This window comes from Suncus etruscus, chromosome 5, assembly GCF_024139225.1.
Source record: "Suncus etruscus isolate mSunEtr1 chromosome 5, mSunEtr1.pri.cur, whole genome shotgun sequence".
Classification (NCBI taxonomy): Eukaryota; Metazoa; Chordata; class Mammalia; order Eulipotyphla; family Soricidae; genus Suncus; species Suncus etruscus.
This window is the reverse complement of record NC_064852.1, coordinates 138,952,507-138,976,560: the sequence shown is the minus strand read 5'-3', so window position 1 is coordinate 138,976,560 and position 24,054 is coordinate 138,952,507. Positions and strand designations below refer to the sequence as shown.

Below are 24,054 nucleotides of genomic sequence, written 5' to 3'. Positions count from 1 at the left end.
ATACATGAGAGTTACCATAGCTACCAAATATTAAAGTAGAAATGCTATATATGAATAGTAAATATTAGAGAAAAAATAGCAAACAGAAATGAAAGCATGAAAATTGGACAAAAGCTTCACTTTTGTTTATAATTCTTATTATAATACTTTTCTGTTTATCTTAACCTTTAGATGAATAATAGGCCTAAGAACTTATTGATAGTTATTCCATGTGTCACCTTAACAGTTATAAGGATTATAATTTACAAAATTTTCTTATTCCTTATAAATACAATATCATATGACTACAAGATCTATACTCTGGTATTTTAGTCTATAAAATATTATTTTTTAATTAGTAATAATTACTCATTTTAGATGTAAAATATAATCACTATTAATAAGCTATGTAGTAAAAATTTATAGTAACTTCTCTTAAATATACTAATCATTATTTTCTTTTTTTTAAAATATGGAATGCTTCACAAATTTGCATGTCATCCTTGCGCAGGGGCCGTACTAATCTTCTCTGTATTGTTCCAATTTTAGTATATGTGCTGCCGAAGCGAGCACGCTAATCATTATTTTCAGAGTGAATTAAGAAACATTGAAGTTAGGGGTCCCAGGCTTCCCCCCTCACTACTCTAGGGGGGAGGAGCAGGGGGAGGGGCCGGGCAGATATCTGGCTTCTGGTTCCTTGATCCTGGAGGCCAGCTCTTCCCAGGTATGGGGTTAGGGGACACCCCATTCCAGAGGCCTACTCCCTAACTTCGGGGTGCTAGGAGGCTTGACAGGCCCCCAGCCGTCCCCCTATTTCTTTCCTGGATTCTAGGCCTTGCCTGAGTGCCACCTCGGATGGCCTGATGTTGGTTCCAGGTAGACTCTATTAGGGGTCCCCAGACTTCCCCCCATCCCTACTCTAGGGGGAGGAGGAGGGGGAGGGGCTGGGCAGATATCTGGCTTCTGGTTCCTTGATTCTGGAGGACGGCTCTTCCCAGGTATGGGGTTAGTGTACATCCCATACCAGAGGCCTACTCCGTAGCTTGGGGATGCTGGGAGGCTTGGCAGGCCCCCAACTATTCCCCTATTTCTCTCCTTTATTCCAGGCCTTCCCTGGTTGCCGGCTCAGGTGGACTCTATAGTGGTCCTCAGTCTTTCACCCTTTCTCTCCCTACACTAATGTGGGGAGCATGGGGTGGTGGGCGGGCAGATGCAGCACTGGTGTATGTCGGGATATTCACTGGTAATTTTTTTTTCTCATTGGTCTCCATTTAAAAACCGTGTGGGTGCTAAAGCCCCTGCTCGTACCATATATATTCAAAATAAAAATGGGAGGATGAACTCTCAGGCTGGGAAGAAACCAGTTCACTTGGGGGTATCATATTTATTCAAAATAAAAATGAGAGGATGGACTCTCAGGCTGGGAAGAGGCAAGTACTTTTTTCCTACTTGTTTACTCTCAGTAGTCTCTTGGCCTCTTCCTTCTATCATTGTGTAACTGTGGTTGCTACCATACTAGGTTTCTGATTAGTTCCCACACACGGTGACAATTGAGTCCACTGTCTTAAGTTAGATTGTTTATTTTCCCTACTTTTTATTCCTTTGTTATTTGTTAAATAAGTTTATAGAAGTGTCCCTCCATTTAGCGTTTATATAAGAACCAAGTCAATTGGATTGTTGGACTTGTTCTAGCATCCCCATAGGCACCAATCTTGCCATGTGATAATGTTCTTCCTTTGCATAGGCACATCAAAATGGGAAATTATATACAAACATGCTCTTATCTTATAGAGATGGGAACACACAAATCTTGTAATGCAGTAAGACCTTACACCCTGAACATTGTCATAAAGACCTGGCTCATGTCTTGAAAGAATGGGCATTGTCCATTTACCCCTGAACCAGGAATGCCATCTACAAAACAACCATGATTGTGTGCTACATCACCTGAATGCAATCCTCTACCAGGGAAGATCCTACCACTGCTTTGGCATAGACCTATTCAACAGAGACTTCTCTTTAACATCCAGAGAACTTAACGACAATAACAACCTGCTTTAAAGACTGAGCTCTCTCCATCACCCTCTAATTGTGAGTGAAACTAAAGGGTGCTCCACATCATCCTGACTCTTATATAGGACATATTCCGAGATCCTTGGCTACAGAAACCTGACACCAACAACAGTGACTGTGTGAAAACTAAAAGTGTATTGGCACTACAATGACTTGGGTTGGACAACCTAATATGCCTGAAGCCTAGAATTGGTCTTATGCCAGAAAACTTCAGGGGTAAGGTCTTCTTGTATTTAGGCCAAGGCTTTTGCTTTCCATGACCCCTATATTTTGTTGGGCCTATGCAAACAATTTCCACACTAACACAGTCTTTGCTATGCTCCTTTGACTCATTCTTAATGAATTATTGTATTATGATCAATTGTGTCAACAATACTACAGCTTTTAATATTAAGTGAGTTACATATTTTTTTGGCTTTGGATTGCTTTGTGTAAGAAATATTATAATGTACTACAATCTGGAGGCTTGAGGGACAAAATAAATGTGCATATTAAAATAAATAAAAATAAGAAAAAAAGAAACAATAAAGTAATTTAGTAATTTCATAGTTTAACAGTAAAATTCTTAAATTAAACTATTAAATTAACTATTGAATTAAACTATTGTTTAGTCCTGAGAGTAAATTGTGAATTAAATAATCAATTTGTCTGTTATTGCTCAGAACCTATGAAGAATATAAGATATTGAGGTGGAAATTCTTTCTAAAATCACTCAACAGTATTTTTAGCTATAGTTGTTGATTGCTGTTTGTTTGGGGGCAAGATCAGGTAATGGCCAGAGCTTGCTTTCAATGCTTTGTTCAGCAATCACTTCTGACAGAGCTCAAGTACCCGTATGGGGTACTGAGGATCAAGCTAAAGTCAACCACATAAAATGCAAGAGCCTTAGATACTGTTCTAACTCACCAATGCTCTTATTTATCTTGAACTGGGCTGGCTTAGATCAAATAGGACAAAAAGGACTAATATGAACTAATAGAGAACATGTAGCAAAGAGGGCTTGGAGAATATAGACTGAAGTTTATGAAGGTGAGTGTTTTTCATAGTTGAAGATGTGTGATCACTTAAGTTTTAACCCTTTAAAATGCAAATATGTGGGTAATCTAGAAATTATTTAAAATAAAATAGTACCTAGTATATTTTCGATATTAGCCCCTTATCTGATGGGTATTGGGTGAATAGCTTCTCCCATTCTGTTGGTGGTTTCTGTATCCTATGCTCTATTTCTTTTGAGGTGCAGAAGCTTCTCAACTTAATAGAGTCCAATTTGATCTTATCTTTGCTTCCTCTTGTTTTGACAGTGCTGTTTTCTCCTTGAAGATGCCTTTAGTTTCAATGTCATTGAACGTTTTACCTAGGTTTTGTTCTATATAGTTTATGGTTTTGCATCTGATATCAAGGTATATAATTAATTTGCATTTGACCTTTGTGCATGGAGGTCTGAGCTCACTTTTTTGAAAGTGGCTGACCTGTTGTGCCAAACCACTTGTTGAAGAGGCTTTCCTTGCTCCATTTTGGATTTCTTGCCCCTTTATCAAAAATTAAATGATATATGTCTGGGTACACCTCTGAATACTCAAGCCTATTCCACTAAGGATCTATCATTACTCCAATACTAAGCTGTTTTAATAACTATTTATTTGAATTGCAATTTAAACTTGGGGAAAGTAATGCCCCATATTCCTTTCCCCAGGGGTTGCTCTAGGTATTCAAGGGGTTTTATTCTTCCAAATGAATTCCACGAGTGTTTGATTCAACTCTTTGAAGAATGTCATAGGTATCATTAGAAGGATTACATTAAACCTTTGTATAATTCTTTGCAGAGTATTACCATATTAATGATATTAATTCTACCACCCCATGTATAGGGTCTGTGTCTCCATTTCTGTGTGTCCTATTTTATTTCTTGAAGCCAGGTTTTTTAGTTTTCTTTTTATAGGTTCTTCACCTATTTATTTAAGTTGACTCCAAGATATTTGAGTTTGTGTGACAAACTGTTTACGTAATGTCCATTTCTTCTGTATCATTATTTTTCTTGTTGTTGATATTGTGTATTATGTTGATAAATTTACGAATGTTAAACCAACCTTGCATTCCTGGAATAAAATTTACTTGATCATAGTGATCTCTTCTGCTGTGTGGAATTGTTCTTCATTTGATTTTCTAGTTCACTGATTCTGTCCTCAGCTGCTATTACCCTACTAGATAGGCTGTCCACTGAATTTTTCAATTGAGCTATCATGTTTTTCCGATCTTTTATTTCAGTTTGGAGTTCTCTGATTTCTGTCTTTGTGTTCTGTAGAGCTAAGTTTTTTGTGATTTCCATGAGTATCTTCCATATTTCTGTTCCAAACTCCTTATCTGAGAGGTTAATCAGATGGTTGGTATTTTTTTGGGTTATCAGAGCTATCATTTTCATTCTCATTGCATAGTCTTTGTATGAGAGGGTTCCCCATTGTCACGCTTGTTGTGTGATTTTTCCTATGTGTTATAGTGGGGTTCATTAGTTAGAAAGAGTGCGTGGCTGTGAAGCAAAGTGGAGCACTGTGCTCTTCTGGAGCCTCCAGGAGACAGTTTTTCTTGTGACCCTTTCTAGTCATCTGAGGAGTGCTTCAGGAGATCAGAGAAGAGAAACATGCAAAGCCAACAGGTCCCCTCAGCTTCTCCCAGTCAGCAATCACACAGCAGGGCAGACTACTCCCAAGCTCCATATTTTCAACTGGTTTTTCTGGCCCTCATCTCTATTATCTATATAATGTCCTTAATTTTTTAAACCCATACATGGTGAGACTATTCTGCACCTATCTTTTTCTCTCTGACTTATTTTACTCAGCATAATAGATTCCATGTACAACTATGTATAGGAAAATTTCATGACTTCATCTCTCCTGACAGCTGCATAATATTGCATTGTGTATATGTATCACAGTTTCTTTAGCCATTCATCTGTTGAAGGATATCTTGGTTGTTTCCAGAGTCTGGCTATTGTAAATAGTGCTGCAATGAATATAGGTGTGAGGAAAAGGTTTTTGTATTGTATTTTTGTGTTCCTAGGGTATATCCCTAGGAGTGGTATAGCTGGATCATATGGGATCTCAATTTCCAGTTTTTTGAGGAATCTCCATATTGCTTTTCATAAAGACTGAACAAGATGAAATTCCCTCCAGCAATGAATAAGAGTTTTTTCTGGGGCCAGAACAGTGGAGCAAGTGGTAGGGTGTCTGCCTTATACACACTAATCTAGGAAGGATGGGTCCCCCAGTGTCCCATATAGTCCCCCAAGCCAGGAGTGATTTTTGAGTGCATATTCAGGAGTAACCCTGATCGTTACTGGGTGTGACCCCAAAATAACCCTCCCAAAAAAAGAATTTATCTCTTCACAACCCTGCCATTACTGATTGTTCTTATTCTTTGTAATGTGTCAGTCTTTGAGATATTGCTGTTGTTTTCAAAGATAGATAGTAATATGTGGACTGATACAGGATTTACAATTGGAGACTGGATAAGCCTATTTTTATCTCTTATAACAAAAGCAAGACTAATATAAACTAGTCAAATTATAAACCTAGAGTTGCGTGTTTGAATCTTCCTTTTCAGTGATTCCCAAAGGTGCACAAAAGATTAGTTTTAAATATAAGGCAGCTGTTTTAAAAAAAATAGTGTGAAAGAGGGTTATATTTGTGAGATTAGTCACTATGTTATACCACTAAAAATAATCACTTTATAAAATTATTTTTAAAAATACCTATATTGATTTTTATTTTTAACTTTTCTTTGTCATAATTATTCATTTATAAATAAATCCCATATTAATATGATGTCAATAGGTTGTGCAGAAAGAAACCACACAAAGGGCTATTAAAATTGATAAGTAGAATTAAAACTCCATATGTGATTCCACAGGCCATCTACTCCAATTATACATTTACTCTACCAATCTAGGTGCGCAAGACTTATCATGCTCCTAGGTTTCAGAGTCTAATTTCTTTTTGCTTTAAAACTTCTGTTTTCACTTAATGAAATCCTGATATTTTGTAAGTAAAGTACTTACATTATTCTTTTAGAAATAGATTTCTCAAATTTTCTATTAGGCCATAGTCATTTTAACATAAGAGTGTAGAATTGAAGAAGATATGAAGAAAATCTAAGGTGCTTTACCACTTAGTGATTTTTTTCATAGTTTAGAAATATGTGGGGAAAGTAAAAGCTATGAATAAACTAAAGATTAATCATTTCAGACATATATACCAATGTATGTATTCATCATTATAGGATAAACATGAAAGGATATAACTTATTTTCTGCCTCTTTCTTATGAATATAACCATTAGAAAATGTGTCTTGATGTTTGCCAAAAAGGAAATATTGAAATTTATTTGGAAATGTAAGCATTATTTTTAGAGTTTTTTTGTTTGTTTGTTTGAGCCATATACCCATTTGACGCTCCGGAGTTCTCCTGGCCATGTGCTCAGAAATCATTTCTGGCTTGGAGGGACCATATGGGAAGCCTGGGTTATTGAACCGTGGTCCATACTAGGCTAGCTTGCAAGGCCTAGAACCACCAGTGTGCCCCTGAGCATTCTTATCATAGTTGTAATTAATGAAGCGAAGTCTTTTAAAGAAAATTGTAGAAAATGATACTTGACAATAACCTGGTAAGTAAAATCCTAATTATTGAATGTCCATTTCTTCACTTTAACTCTTACCATTAGGACTTGCTATTAATGGGTTTTCAATAGCTAAAGAGAATATAAGCAACTATTTTATAATATTAAAAGCATTGAGTTAATGTTATAAAACCCAGGTTATTATTTATAGATGAAATAAATGCAATCTTCACTAATTAGTTGCTTTTAGATAGATTTAAAGCATGATCTAAAATTAAATAATTTATTATAAAATTATAATTATCTCTACTGAATTAAAGGAATAAAATGCAATTCTTGGTAATAAGTGATAGATTTTAGAGTATACATAGAAAAAAGAGAAAAATGAATAACACAGAACTAAGAATATAATTCTTGACATCCTTCAGAAAGCTTTGCACAACATCTTTAACAGTTTCTGCATTTCTTTCCCCCATTTATAACATATAGCTTAGTAGTACTGTCACTTTGAATAAATCCATTTCCAGTGTATCAACTTAATGCAGATATAATAGATACCTGTTTTATAAAAGTGAGCTATCATCTAAAATTGACAGTTTTATTTAAATTGAATAATTTTGCATCATCAGGTGGACTTTTTTTATTTATTTATTTATTTTATGTTTTATTACTAGTAGTTGGATTAAAAAGGTATGGGGAGTTAGTTTGTTCTATTGTTTTTGTTTTGTTATGCTGGGAATCAACCCCAGGACATCACACATACAAGCAAGCATTCTCTCACTACAAGTACATCCTCTACTAAGATATTTATCTATTCAATTTGTCTTCTTTATGCTGAGTTCATCTTTATCAAAAGAAGAAGTAACATTCAATAATCATATCTCTGCAACACAAACATTTATTTGACATATGAAATTACTCTAACATGTTTTTCTCCGGCATTCTTTTACAGTTGAATCTAAAATTATTGTACAAAATTTTATAGAAAAAATTACAGTCCCTTTGGATATTTAGTGTCACTTTCTATTTTTTGAAACCTTAGCTAGTGTTACTAATTGTCATCTGCTGATGTTAAAAAGGACTGAAGCATAAAATAATTTATTCAGGGTATGCAATTCAACCAAGCTAATTTTTGTTCATCAACATCATGAAAAAGTAGATATAAATCACTGAGATAAATCTTATTAAATTCAAAGAACTACTCTAATGATGCTCACATTGTAATTCTCAACACAGAACTCCAAAATATTAAAAAAATAAATTGGTTTAGAATATCAAATTTGTTAGAAGTGTTTAAGCCTCATTAATGATGTCAGGATCATAGAATCCTTTTATTACTCTGTTTGGTGCTTTAGATAAAAGTATTCTCAGTAATAAAAAAATAAAGTGAGTCAAACATTATTAGTTGTACATAGTAGAAATTAGTTATTTTTGAAATATAAATAAAAATATAAAAATATATAAAGCACCAATTATATGAATAGGACTCTAGTAAAATGAAAAAGATATTAAAATTATGCCTAAAACGGTAGGGAAGACATGTAAAAATTTAAAATAAGCTAAAAGCTTTGTGACAGACATTAATATCATCTTGCCAATGCTACCCATCTTTCTATTATTGTTTATTTAACTCACCAAACTAATGTATACAGAAAGAAATGAGCTAAATTCAAAATTTAGGAGTTTGAACTTAGTTCTATACTGTTTCTCTCAACTCAGAGGATTACTTTCCTTTTGTTTCCAATAAATGTTTCTACCTTCTTAGAAAATGCATAAAAGTTTATTTGAAAAAGAATTAAATAGGGAAGTCTTAGCATAGTAGATACAGTTTGAGAAATTGTACAAAATTAAAACTTTTTCTTTCAGATTGGTGAAAGGGCAAGAGAAAACAGGCAGAATTAATGGGGTCAGTGTTTTAAAATTTAAAATTAGTATGGTCACTGTCTTAGGACAGGGGTAGAAAATTTTTTCACCATAAATCATTTAGATATATATATATATAGTATTTACTAGACATATAGTAAACATTTACTAGACATACAGAAAGTTAGACCAGAAAGAGACAAGAAATATATTTAACCATAATACTTAACCATATGCCAGTGTCAGGTCATATGATATCTGGGTCTTTTCCACCCTTACTTTTGGGGATACAAAGGTCAAGCAGATTATTTCTGATGTTCTTCTGGCATTATTGATTTGTTAATTTAGCTTTATATTTCTGAAAGAGGTAAGAATTTAAGAAAATCTTAGTTTAGTAAGTGGAACTTAATGTAAGATTTGTCTTGGGAGATGTAATATTGGTTTCAATTAAATTTAATTGATTAATTTCATTAGGCACCAAGATTCACAATATTATTCATATTAATGAGTCAAGAATATAGTAATTCTAACATCAAATCCTTCAATAACTGAACAGTGAGTTCTCTCATATGTGGAATGTTTGGTAATGAAACTGAGATGGCAAGAGGAAACCAGTTTTCATGCTTTTAATAGTAATTAAGAAGTTTAAATTAAAAGTTAATCAGGAATTTTAATAGGAATGGACAGAAAAATACTGATAAAAATAATAAACTTTGAACACAAGATTTATAAAATATTTAGTCCAGGGGACTGAGATTCCCCCATGCCAGACTGGTCTTCAGAGCCACGCCTGGTTAATCGGTCCCTGGGGGGAGGGTGAGGGAGAGAAATTCCTCCCCTATGCATCCACAAACTACAGAGGCAGGGGCTGCACCCAGAAGACTCCACATGCCAGTTCTTCTGTTTCTCTTCAGCTGGTATGTTGGGGACTCTGGGCAGGACAGCTAGCCATAGGCCCCCTGTGCTGACCACTTAGTTCAGGGGACTGAGATCCCTCCAAGCCAGACTGGACCCCATTCAGGATTTCTCTTCTTACTAATATTCATTTTCAAAAGCACACAGGCACTTTATTATTTTATATACTTTTTAACAACACCCAAAAATATTCGTAATTCTTGACTTTATTTAGGGGAAAAATGGAATTCCCTAGATTTGGAGGATAATATTCAAATAGGTTTCTAAAATCAGTGTATATGTAGATGTGACTTTCTATACAGTGGAACTCTCTGACTGCCAAGCCTAATCCATAAACAATTCATCTATACAATGTATATAACCCCTCTGGTATATTTCCCCTCCTCCACACCAGAGCCCCTTCTACTCCCTCATCTCCCAATCCGGATTTGTTATCTTCCCCTTAATTACCCTCTTTATCCTCAGTTCTTTAATTTGTTAGGCACCAAGACCGACCTCCTGCCCCAACAGATTCTGTCCTTTTGCACACCCCTACAAAGCTCATTATTACTCCTTAACTCTCTCACCCCCAACCATCAGTACCTCACATTTACCCTTTTTAACTTCAGTACTACACAGTTCTAATCACAGACCAAAGTCATGCATTGGATTTAACAACCCCTAACTATTTCAAAAGACATAAAATGGACACTTATGTTTTCTGAATATTTTATGTGTATTTTCTTTAACAGCTATAACTCTTTCTAAATATTATTTTACCATGATGATTCTACCCACTTTTTATCTTGTCTTCTCTTTGTGAGCTGTTCAATAAGGAATTTTAGTGGAAGAGTCCCTCAGTTTAATGCTTATGATTGAATCGTGTCATGGGATTGTTGGACTTTTTCTTATGGCCCCCATATGTGCTGATAACACCATGTGGCATTGCTTCTTGTTTGCAAAGGCACATTAAAATGGGAAAATACTATACATACAAATAAGTTCTTATCTAATAGAGATTGGAACACACAAATCTTGTAGTGCAATGGGGCCTTATACCCTGAACATTGATATAATGACCTGGCACAGGCCTCAGAAGAATGGGCACCCTCCATTCACCCCTGAACCAGGGGAGCTATCTACAAAACATTCAAGGTTTTTTTTATAACAACACCTGGAAGCAATCCTCTACCAGGGAAGACCCTACCACAACTCTGACATCGAACTGCTCAAAAGAGACTTCCCTTAAAACTAAGAAGACTTGACAACAACAACAACTTGCTTATAGGACAGGGTTCTCTGCATTGCCCTTTAATTGTGAGGTAAAACGAGAGGACTCTCTGCACCATCCTGACTGCAATATAGGATATGCAGATGCCAGGATCTTTAATACAGAAACATGATACCAACAACAGAGACTGTGTGAAAAATGAAAGTGTATTGGTACTACAGACAATGACCTGGATTGGACAAACTAGTTTGCATGGAGCCTAGATTTGGTCTTATGCCAGGAAGCTTCAGGGGTAGGGTCTCCTTGTATTTAGGCCAAGGCTTTTCCTTTCCATATCCCTCATATTTTGGTGGGCCTATGCAAACAATAGTTGCCACTCTAACACCATTTTTACTGTGCTCCTTTGACTCCAATCCTTAAGAAAAACAACCCACTTAAACTTTTGAGGTTAACTTAAACTAATATACATGTGCATGGAAATGTAAAAATGTACTTTGCCTTCAATGTTTAAGAAGTTACGTAAGTGTTATGTCTTTAGAATGCTTTGTGTGCTGCTAAGAAATATTATGTACTACAATCTGGGAACTTGAGGGACAGAGTAATTGTACATGGGTTCTGTTTTATTGTTTTTAATGTTCTTTGGCTGAAAGTTCAAAGTTAAGATATCAGCAATGGAACTACTGAGAATTCTGTTTATGAGTGATTGTCCTTCCACTGTAACTTTACCTTGTCCTCTTTCTTTGCATCTTTGTTCTCATAATTAAAAATAAAAAATTAATACAAATGTGAACCTGAGAATTTGCCTACAGAAATGCATGTGTTAAGTTGCACTAAGTTTGGTAATGAAACTGAGATGGCAAGAGGAAACCAGCTTTCATGCTTTTAATAGTAATTAAGAAGTTTAAATTAAAAATTAATCAGGAATTTTAATAGCAATGGCCAGAAAGATACTGATAAAAAACAATAAACTTTGAACACAAGCTTTATAAAATATTTATTAAAGAGAGCACAATTATATAGAACATCAAAAACTTGAAGATATCTAAGAACAATATATGAAGTTAGAAGCAGGAACCATATGGATGAACCATTCAAAGATTTAAGAAGACAACGATGTGTGGTCTGTTTACTAAATCATATAAACAAATAAAAAAGAATATTCTCTTATATACACATACTGTTCACTATTTATAAACTTTCAGAGGATTATTGGACTGCTACATTGTTTTAGATATCATGTCTACAAAGTGATTATTAAGATCAATATCAGAAAAATTCTTATGTATTATCTTACGTGTTTTGTGGTGTCAGGTCGTATCTTTAATATTTCAATTAATTTTTAGTTAATTTTATGAAGAGTGTAAAGTTAAAAATAAATTTCTTTTCTTTTTTATTTTTTTAAGTTAAGTGACATTCAGCAATGCTCAGGGTTTTCTCTTGTCTCTCTACTCAGTGATCATTCCTGGCAGGCTTTGTGTGACCATCTGGAGTATTGGGTATGGATCCTAAGTCAGCTGTATGCAAGGTACAATTATCAGACCTTCTGGACTATCTCTCTGATCAAAATTTCATTTTTCTGCATGAGGACATTCCACTTTTCTTTAAATTTCCCTTTAAATACATCAGTTTTTCTTGAATTGAGTGTATTTAATTCCCTTGTCAGATTTATATGCATATGTTGGTTTGATAATTTACTAATTTACTTCATTTGTCCCTTGACTATTTTTGCCACAGCATACTATTTAATTATTATAGCTTAATAATCTATAATTTAAAATAAAAATGGTAATGCCTCTGATTTTATTTTCACTCTTGAAGAATCTCAAGATTCTTTGGATTTTCAGGGACTTTTGAGAATTGATATGCATATTTCTATATTCATAAAAATGTTTTGGGTGTTTTGATTAAGTTACATTCAGTTTATAAGATTCATTAGATCATATAAACCTTTTAATAATATTAAATCTTCCTAGAGGAACAAGATAAAAGTAGTTTTTTTTAAATCTAGTGGATAGTTTGGTCCTGGGCAGGCAGAGGGGTGGAGTAGCATAACAATAGTGAGGCTAGGAATTTACATGGCAAGGAGACAATGGTTTATTTAAGATGAGATGTTTTAAATGTCTATCCTAAATTAAGACAAGCACTCCCAAAGAGAGCATTTATTCTTCAATATAATGGTGATGTTTCCTTCTGAGTGTACAGATGCTGTATGACACACTGCTTTTACCAGTACAAATTTCAGCTTGGCTTGGCACATGAAGAAGGCAAGAAGAAGTTAAGCAACACCATGTTTCTTTCCTGGCTTGGTTTATTAATTTCTCATGGCTACAATGCATCAGACCCATTTACCTGTGGGTGAAAATATGGCACATGGGGTGATTTCACAATGTGCATCTGAACAGTTACAGGGACCCAAGGATACAGACAACAATGGTGAGTGACTTGACCCTCTGGTGGATAATTGTTGCCCAAACCCATTCATCATGTAACCTTACCTACAAGAAAGAATTGCCCATTTCTGGACAGGGTCTTTGAGGGGTTTCACAAGGTTTGGCCGGAAAGTCAGGAGGGGAGATTGATGAGGTTAATGGAGGATGGGAGAATGAGGAGAGATGGGTTAGGGACAAGGTACTATGCTGGCTGAAGAGGGATCCAGCCTAAATAGTTATAATAGACCACATATATTGGCCAGGGCCTGAATAAAGATAATATAGCCTGAAGCCTGCCTGTGAGTTTTCTACCCATCACTATCCTAAAGCTTAAGCTGCAATGGCTGGGGGAGGTGCATATGTGGTCCTGGGCTGCAGAAAGGCCTCTCATCTCTCCATTACCATCCACCACCATCCAAGACCACCCAAAGGGTTTTAATTCTACAAATAATCACCATGTTGGTTCCCTTGAACTAGACTAAATGTGCCATGTCTTTTACTGGAAGATCAGTGCATATGGCTTTCTTTCTGAATGGCTTCATGTTGCACTGGTTCATCTACCTGCACTTCTCACATTGGACTATATGAACCAGGTTCCCTAGTACCTTTCCAGTAGTGATGATTTCTCCATTTCACCTTCCTAGTTTCTATAACTTACCCTTTACTACTGGTACTACACTAGAGATACCTCTTCCTAGGATACCATCTTCCTAGGATACCCCTTCCTAGGACACCCCTTTCTAGGACACCCCTTCCTAGGATGATGAGATGGCTATTGTCTCTGCGAACTGTTAGTCTGAAAAACCTCAACCAGAGTTACCTCCACCCCAAGTCCCGAGTCAGATAGATAAGCCAGTGCTGGTGATCCAAGTAAGTCCTGGACATTGTTGAATGGCTCAATATTCAGAATATTAATGGATTTATCAGTAGACATGACACCAAAAGAGATTTCTTAGTTTACTGGTAAGCCATTAAGAGAAACAATCCCAGGAATCCTTGGAGATGGGGAGACTGCTTTGAAAGGACAGAGGTTTCTGAAAGCTACAAACATCTGGACCTGAAAATGTGCCAGTGAAAGGTAACCACTATGCCCTCAATAGACATAGGTTCTGTAGATTCATTCCTTGGCCTTGCTCAGCTGCCCTACCACCCATGGTAGCAGAGGTCCCTTCAGGCAGGACAGAAATAGTCAGTGAATAGAAGAGAGCTGTAGATTCTGGATGGTGTCCCAGACGCCAATCTAGACAGTCTTTCTTCTACAAAAGATGCTTTGTGTGAGGACCTTGCTTCCCCAACCTGCAGTAGATTTCAGGGTCACTTTTAGGGTAAGAAACCAAAGAGACAGTCCTATTGGAGGTGGACCAACAGCAGGGATATGAGCGGGATCCTCCATCCAGATCTTGGCCCAATCATAGAGTACCTTTCTATCCCTGGTTCACTCAACAACAAAATGCAGAAGTTTGAGATGAACAATCCAAGCCCAGTCAAAGCCCAACTGAGGAGAAGCTGCTTTCAGAACCTTCTTCAACTTTCTTCTAGGCACCAGTGGTAAAATTAGCCCATGAGTCATATTTCTGACCTTACATAAATGGTCTGATGCAGTGTAGCCATAAAGAATTAATAAACCTATTCTTCCAGGAGTCGCTTGGCTACTTGTCTTGCCGTCTTCCTCTTCACTCACTAAGCCAACCTAAAAACCTCTGTTTATTCTGTGTACAAATTCAACCAGTGTGGAAAGGCCGAATGAGATACAGCTGAATTTTTCCATATGTGAGGGGTAGGTGAAAAGGAAAGAAGTTGAGGGAGCAATTTTGGGGGGTAAAAGCAGGGTGTCATATAACATACAGGGACTTTGTTGCATTTAATTACAAATGTCCCGGTAATTTATGCTAAAATACCCCTACTCTAAACATAATGTGGTAAGTCTAAGCAGCTTGGAAAGATTTATCCCCACAAATAACTAACAAAATGTCTCTAAAATATTATATTTCCAACAGTAATTAATAAGCATTTATATTACCTCACTTCCTCATGAGAATTTGTTATTACCAAGATATTCTATATTCTAGCAGTTCTGGTAATAATATACACACGCAATTTTACAATAATGTGTATGTTTTATAGGAATTTTATATAATAATATGTAAAATATATAGGATAAATTCTAATGTTTGTATTTTAAGTCTTCAAAACCTTTAATTTTTAGAGTCAGATAAATGTTTTAAAATTTATTCATTTCTCCTATGTCTACTGAATTTGTTTATTTAAAGTTGTTCTTGCTAATATGTAGATATTGGTATCTCTTGCAGTTTATTTAATATTAGAATAAAATTTTACATAACTTTCATTATTTACACTTTTTAAACTCCTGGGTTATATTTATTACACTGTATTTTAAACCATAAAACAATGATAAGAAATACTTTGTTGCGTAACTTTTTAATTTAGAAAAATTAACATTATTTGCATTTCTTGATATATATATTTATATCTATCATCTTAATAATGACTTATAATTTTGTGTTTGCATCTGTGGTGCTAGGATGTAGTCCTATTAAAGCAAAGGTAGATTTCCATTGAGTTAATGGATTCTTAAGAAAAAGTTTAATTAAAGTATGGAAAGTTAATAAGTTAATTTTACAGTTCAAATAGACAGTTCTTTTCTAATGCCCAGGCCTCTCCTTTTGTCTCTATGAGATGTCACTCTGTCTCAAAATGTAGAACTTTCTAAGTTCTGTCCTCACCATCTGCTCTCACCATGTTCTCTGGTCTAGTCTTGATCCCACACTGTTCTCTATCCATGGGTATGTGGTTTATTTCCTAGATAAATGTTTGCTTCCAGTGTCCTGGCTTTAGAACCTGAGGTTTAAGTTTATGCCTGATGTCTCAATTTTTCTTACTTTTTGGCCACATCCACATGTTTGTGAGAGAGATCCCTGTGTTCTCTCTGTACACATTGGGCCTCTATTAGTTTAAATCAGTGGTTCCTGCCCTTGCTTTCCTAGTCTCTGCCTATCACCACTGAGTCTCTGGCATATGTGTGAGACTTCTTTGCCCTATACCTGATCACTGCCCAGTGTCTGAGCCCTATCTGCTCCTGCAGTTCACAGAGTATAGTTGAGTGTGCAGAGAGAAGTGGCTGAGGGGCTTCCTTTAATATGCTTCCATCCCCCATCTCTATCTTCCCATTATCTAGTTTGATTAATTACATTTCAACAGTAACGTTTTTATATTTACTTTATTTAAGCATTGTGGGTACAAAATTGTTAATGGTTGAGTTTTCATAGAATATATGCCACCCTTCACCAATGCACATTTCCTAACACCAATGTCACAGTTTCTTTCCCCCGTCCCCTCCTGCCTCTGGGCAGGCATTTTACTTTTCTCTCTAGCACACACTCTCTTTTTTTTCTCTATATTTCTCTAATCCTTTTCTATAGTGTGAAGAAATATCATACATATCACTTTATCTCCTTTTAGAACCAGTTCTTGTCCAGTCAATAATGATATTTAAAGTGACCAAATAAATTCATCTGGTGTCACATCCTTCACTTTCTCCTTAACAACTGAAGTTTTCCACTCTTAAGTTTTGTCTGTGTGTGTGTGCATATGTGTGTGTGTGTGTGTGTGTGTGTGTGTGCAATGATTGTATTTGAAGTTCAGTGGTGGTTCCAGGGGAGAAAAAATTATATAAACATGGTCAACTTCATAAAAACCTGAACCCTAACCACTGTACTAATAAACCAAGACTATATTATATTCTCTAATATCTGACTTAATTATTATATATTATGATATATATCAATTTGTTATTCCAAGTAATGAATTTATTTTACATATAAGATTAAGTATTTTAAGATGAACATAATTTGCCACATCCTAGTATAATATAATATAATATAATATAATATAATATAATATAATATAATATAATATAATATAATATAATATAATATAATATAATATAATATAATATAATATAATATAATATAATATAATATAATATAATATAATATAATATAATATAATAAATATAATATAATATAATATAATATAATATAATATAATATAATATAATATAATATAATATAATATAATATAATATAATATAATATAATATAATATAATTAATATAATTAATATAATATTATATATAATATATATAATGCATATAGTATATATTATAATATAGTAACTTTCAGATGGTCATTGTTTAAGAAATAGGCAGATATAAGTAATGCTCAGAAATAGACAAGATAAATTTTTGTAAGAAACTTTTATGTTTATATGAGAAATCTTCATTTTTATGTGAATTGTGCATATGTAAATATACTTATATATTTGTTTATATATATATATATACAACCACAGGAGCTGAAACTATAGCACAGACATAGGGTATTTGCTTTGCTAGTGGCCTATCCAGGACCAACCTTGGTTCCATCCCTGTCGTCCCATAGGTCCCCCAATCCAGGAGCAATTTCTCAGCGCATAGCCAGGAGTAACCCCTGAGGACTTAACAGTATAGTCACTTCATTGTATAGATATTTTAATTAATCACTGGTTTTTCTAGCTCACATATGGTTGCCTAGGGATAATCTGTTTCACAATTTTGGTTGTTAGAGAAGTTCAAACTTTGGTTGTTAAAGAAACCTTATCAGATAGGCAGCTGACTCAACCCCTAGTTATTCGTTTCTGAAGGCACATTGTTTCTAAGTTAACTCCTGTCTTAGCTCATAGTAGAAAGTACCTAAACTTTCAACCTGTCTTGGGTTTGAGACCACCTTGGTCCTAGGCCCAAGAATCATTTGTTCTCACTCCTCCAAGGTGCTTTGCTTAATCACCTCCAAATTACTTCCTCTTCACATTATGAAAGTTTTCTTTTGTCTTTATCTAACGATAATAATTAAGTCATTGACTAGGGTCAATTTGGAATCTTACTATTTGTAGTCTCTGCCATATATACAAAAGGCATGCACATTATACAATTTCTGTTTTTCTCTGATTAATCTGTCTTTTATTGTTGATGGTATCTGGAATATAACTTTAGAAGAGTTGAGAGAAAATTATTTTCCCTCCCCACTAGCTTACTAACATCTCTTTTTTGTTTCATATTAGATTTGAAATTTGGTGGTATTTAGAATGTTTGTTATGTTGGTGACATTGTTTAATCAGTACATTATATGCATCAGCTAAATAGGACTTTAATATTTGTATTGATATGCTCATTAGCATTTAATTAAAATTGAATGATTTCTTTTACAAATTCATTATCACTGTGATTTTAGTCATGCTAGTTTTGCTAAGTTCTTAATTTTAGGAAGCAAAGCCTGCTTAATAACAAGTGATCTTATTTTTTTGAAATGTCATTCAATAAAACTGCATCTTCATATTACAGGTAGCCACAGAGCATTACAAAATAAATACCAATTTCATCTGAAAATCTTAGAATAAAATTGGTAAACATAAAATAAATAATATTCAAGACCCTGATGATTATAAATAATGTGAGGTTAACTATATTGAAGTATAATCATATTTGAATATCTATCTGTATAAAAATAGGCTTACCTTGACTATGTTATAAAACCAAGTAATAAAATATTTATTTCTAATGATAAATAATATAAATCCATTACTTTTTTCTCAATTGAAATCAAAGCGAGGCCAAAGATATTAAGAGCAGAATCGATATTTGAAACCAAGAAGCATGTGAAGTTAGAGACAACTCTTTTATCTATTTACTTTTGTCACAAAACCTAAAGATGAGGACACTTATCATTGGTTATCTTTATCCCAAGGTTAACCCATATTTTCTTAGGGTTGTATATAAGATAAAATCTTCAGGAAACCGAGAGATATTAAGATATTAAGGCACTACCTCTGTGCTATCACTCTGCCCCCAGTACAATTGTTTTTGAAAGGTTTGTATCTCTTTACTCAAAAGTGCATTAGGATAAGTGTATAACATATCTTTCAGCCATTTGAGGGGGTGGTAAAGTGGAGATGGGAGGCAAAATAATCAAAATGATCCAATTGATCCCACTGGCTTAAATCATGCTTTGACAGATTTTAGTTAGTTTGCTAGATGTAAGAAATAGGCAGTTGGCTGGAACCAACAGCATAAAGAAAACACCTGAAATTGAAGGACAATTGGGTTGATGACATGAGAAAGGAGACAATGAAGATAGTGCAGAACAGCATACGACAGAGACCATGGAAACCTAGGGTGAGCAGTAGAGCTACAGAACAAGAGCAAAAGAGCACTGGACTGACAGGAAGCAAATAACAAGACATGAAGGTTACCAGCCTAGTGTCAGAGCTCTGAACAACTAGCAGTAGCAACAAGCTGTTTGGTCTCCAATATCAGATGTAAGTGTTCTGTTTCAGCCCACAGAGGTATCCCTGTATGTGTGATGAAATGAAGATTTTGTTAAACAAAACAACTGTATAAAGAGGCATTGATGTTCAATGTTCAAAGTTTATGTATTGTTCATAAGAATCACAAAGATAGGTTTCCAGTATAACAGTGTCCGGACATTTGAAATTAGCTTTCTTTTACCCGCAAAGACTAACCCTTTGTTTAGGATGACAAAAAACAGAGTGTAACAACAACCCAATCGAGAGGGGCTTATATTCATTTTAATGCAGACTGCTCTTGATTCTAGCCTTCCTTTAAAAAAGTGCTTCCTGGGGCCGAAGTGGTGACGAAAGACGTAATGCATCTGCCTAGCATGCCCTAATCTAGGACGGACCGGGGTTCAATCCCCCCCGCGTCCCATAAGGTGCGATTTCTGAGCGCATAGCCAGGAGTAACCTCTGAGTGTTACCAGGTGTGCCCTTCCCCCCCAAAAAAACCCAATCAATCAAAACAAAAAAGTGCTTCCTTTTCTTTTTCTATAAAATACCTTTCTTGTTTGTGATTGCAAAGACAAGATGATAACTTGAGAATTTGTGTTCATTTCCAATTCTCAGAGGACTGTATCGATATTGCTTTTCTTTCTCAACCTATCAGTCTTTCATTTTGGGGGGCCTGGGATAAAAGCTCAGGTCAAAAGCAGGGCATAGAGAATGTGTAGACTATCATTCTTACCCCCAATTCCACCAGCAATATAATTTGGCACCATCTCCTTTTGCATAGACACTCTAAATGAGGGGAAATCTTATACACAGAAACAAACTCTTAACTACTAGGGATAAGAACCCATACATTTTATAATTCAGGAAGCCTCCACCTTAAGCATGTGCCATGTGGACCTGATTTATTCTCCATGTAACTGGACAGTGACCCTCCAACCCAGAACCCCAGATCCCAGATGTGGAACTGACACAGGTCCCAGCAACATCACCAGGAACCAAATTCTTCCCTGTAAAATTTCTAATACCGCTCAGGCACCAACTTGCAACAGTTTCGATAAAACACGCTGACAGGAGAAATAGGCTACAACTTGATCTATGAGAGGATTGCCCTATCTCAGCAATGCAATTTTCTTTCTGTTTGTGTTTGGGTTTTTGGGTCACAACCAGCAGAGGTCAGGGTTTATTCCTGCTCTCCACTCAGAAGTCACTCCTGACAGGCATGGGGGACCTTATGGGAGCAGGGTTCGAATCCAGATCCATCATGGGTCAGCAGTGTGCAAGGCATTACCATTGTGCTATCTCTCTGCCACAGTACAATTATTTTTTGAATGGTTAGTATCTCTTTACTCAAAAGTGCATTAGGATAAATGTATCTTTCAGCCATTTTTAGTATGCACAGAATGTATCCTTTGTAATAATGTTCAATCTTTAATCAATTCCATGAGCTTTCTACTTTTAATACTGTACTTTTTAATAAATTCCAGATTGCCATTACAATTCTTTCCTTTTGTCATATTCCTTGTTCCCCAATTCTATAAACAGTCTAGGTATAAATCAAAAGAATTTTAACTATTTAGAGTGATTTCATCATTTTTTTTCCTTTGGTTTTTGAACCACACCCAGTAATGCTCAGGGGTTACTCCTGGCTATGCGGTCAGAAAATGCCCCTGGCTTGGGGGACCATTTGGGACGCTGGGGATTGAACCGAGGTCAGTCCTAGATCAGCAGCATGCAAGGCAAAAATCCCAATAGCTGCACTTTTGCTCCAATCCAAAGTTATTTTCTTATATGCTACCTGAATTACCATCTCTTAACATTAGGTATATGTACATTAAGACATATATATTAATTTTCACTTTCACCCATTTTTAAAACTAATATTTTAAATACTTTTCTGACATATACCTTACCAATAAAACCTAATAGAATGTATATTTATTATGGTTTTGTGTTCTACTTTTATTATGTTGAAAAATGTATTTTTAGGAGCCAATGTGCAATCTAGATATTTTATATAAAATACCTAAAGATAAATAGTATTCAAAAGAATGTTTTCCTCTCTGAAAATAGCACTAAAAATAACAGTTTCATATAATTTTGTATACTTTCTTATTAGTATTATACTCTAAATTTGTTAGCACTTCAGTGTAGTCTCAAAAAGTTGTACATAGATATAACCTAATTTTATATAATTGCAGTTTCTTTCTATTTATTCTATTATTACAAGTCCATGCTTTCAAAGTAGTTCATGGTTAAAATTTTAGACATACAATATTCCTCTACCAATCCCACCACCAAGGCCAATGTGCTGTGCCTCCAGGTTCTCTCCCACTCCCAACTCCCTCCTTATTGATCATATTTGGGTCGTGTTGCTTTAGTTTGAATATAATATTTTTGATATTATTAGCTTTGACATACCACTTCTATATATCACTCACTCACTTATCTGAGGACCTTGACCCATATCCAACCCCTTCCATTACTTCTCTTAAGATTATTATTTATTCTTCCCACACTGTTTTATTATTTTCTGTCTTTTTAATACTAAGACCATATCACCTGAGATATCCCCATTTTGAACACAGCACTTTCTTACTGAGTTATTCTATATATAGTAAATAAGTGATATCAATTTGTGTTTGTCTTTCTTCTGACATGCTTAACATATCTTTCAGTTCTATCCATGTTGCAGTTAATAATAGCATGCTTTATTATTCCTTATCGGTATATAGTATTCCACTGGTTATATAACCACATATTTACAATTCACTCATCTACCAATAGACAACTGGATTTTTATGCTAGCTATTGTACTAAATGTTGCAATAAATAATATTATGCATAAGTTTCTTTTACATGGCAAGTTTTTTGTCCTGTGGATAGAGACCGAGCAGTGGAATTACTTGGTTATACCAAAGCTCAATCTTTAGTTAGTAAGAAATCTCAAAAAAAAAAAAAACTCTGCTGTTTCTATGTGTGGGATAACTTAAAAAAAAAGAAGAAAGAGAACTATTCAACCCCACAGTATTCTAATATCTAATGCAGTATTTCTCAAATTGGGAAGTGGGAAGTTGAACAGGAATGAGAGTGATGGTAGAACCTAGGTACAAAAGTGTAATTAATATTTTCTGTTTATTTGCTTAAAGGAGATATATTGCTTATGTGGGTGGACAGTTGTGATATGTTTTATTTATTCTACAAAGGACTATTAGGTCAAATTATAATGGACACTGGAGATAAAACTATCTCCCCCAGTTCATTATCATAATATTATTCTCTACTATCTAACTTTATTTAACATATTTATTCTTTCACAAATATATTTTAATATGTGTGTATTAAATGTAGGGATTTATATAGGTAATTCTTATATATAGAGACAGTAGATACAGTACAGTGTAGGGTGATTTCCTTGAACCTGGCCAACCCCCGTGTATATGGCACCCCATATGGTCCATACATTTCCAGCAGTGATCCCTGACCAAAGATCTAGTTCTGAACCCTGGCACCAACTGGATGCAGTGCAAATTCCAAAAAGGATCTTACATTACTAATATTATTTCAAAATATGTTCCAAAATCTCATTTCTATTCTTAGAATAAGTTTTGAGTGCATGATTTGATTCACTGCATAAACATATCTCTATTCCATTTATTTTTCATATCCAGTAATATTTATATACTTCATTTTATGAATATTTCTCCAGTTTATTGTAAAATTTACTTCCTTATAAATATATTTAATTTCCTTATCTTGTTTATGCCATCAGTCATTTGGCTCAGGTGGATTTTTCTCTATTCTTAAAATTTTTTTTTCTAATTTTGCTTTTAAGGCTCTATATACTTTTAATTTTCCTTCTATTCAGTTGATTTCCCTTTAGTGTAATTTTTGCTAAATTCTCAATATAAACCATAAGTTCCACCTGATTCTGCCAGAGTGACAGGGATCTCAGTCTTAAATATTTCTTAGTCTTCATTATTTGCAATTCCACGATAATGTCATATGGAATTGGATTTTTAAATAGCATACATATTCTAGCAACTTCTAAATCTATAATTATGGCTTAATTTACATAATATATTCAGTATCATTGATTAATCTAAAGGAAATATCAAATTTTTCATTATTTAAACCATATTTCTTGTATCCTTCAAAAGCCTCATACTATAGAGTTCCTTGTAATAGAAAAAAAGTAATTTTATTTTTCTAGATAACCAAATCCTATAATAATATCTATATATTAAGATAGAGACTATCCTAAAGAGATAAACGAATATTTGTAGATCACTCAATAAGAGATTGAATCACTTCTTTCCGAGCTCCAATGTAAATATGTATATTTATCAAACAGGAGTCTGTACCTAGTTCTTGTTATTTTTCATGCACTGACTTGTACAATTATCTTTGAAAGGTGATTGGTATAATAATAAAATAAGAATTGCGAGTCTTAGTGTCTAGGCACATAGATGGATAATTATAGGTTTTTTGTTTTGTTTTGTTTTTAAGAAATCAAATACTGGAACCAGAAAGATAGCATGGAGGTAAGGCGTTTGCCTTGCATGCAAAAGGATGGTGGTTCAAATCCCAGCATCCCATATGGTTCCCTGAGCCTGCCAGG

At 34.7% G+C, this 24,054-nt stretch overlaps 1 non-coding gene across 1 annotated transcript; it reads right to left on the bottom strand.

Annotated features, from left to right (window-relative positions):
• Window positions 1-445: 445 nt before the first annotated feature.
• Window positions 446-552, bottom strand: LOC126010536 (U6 spliceosomal RNA). The gene has a single exon (XR_007496560.1). It is a non-coding gene; the product is annotated as a U6 spliceosomal RNA (small nuclear RNA).
• Between the last annotated feature and the right edge of the window lie 23,502 nt (window positions 553-24,054).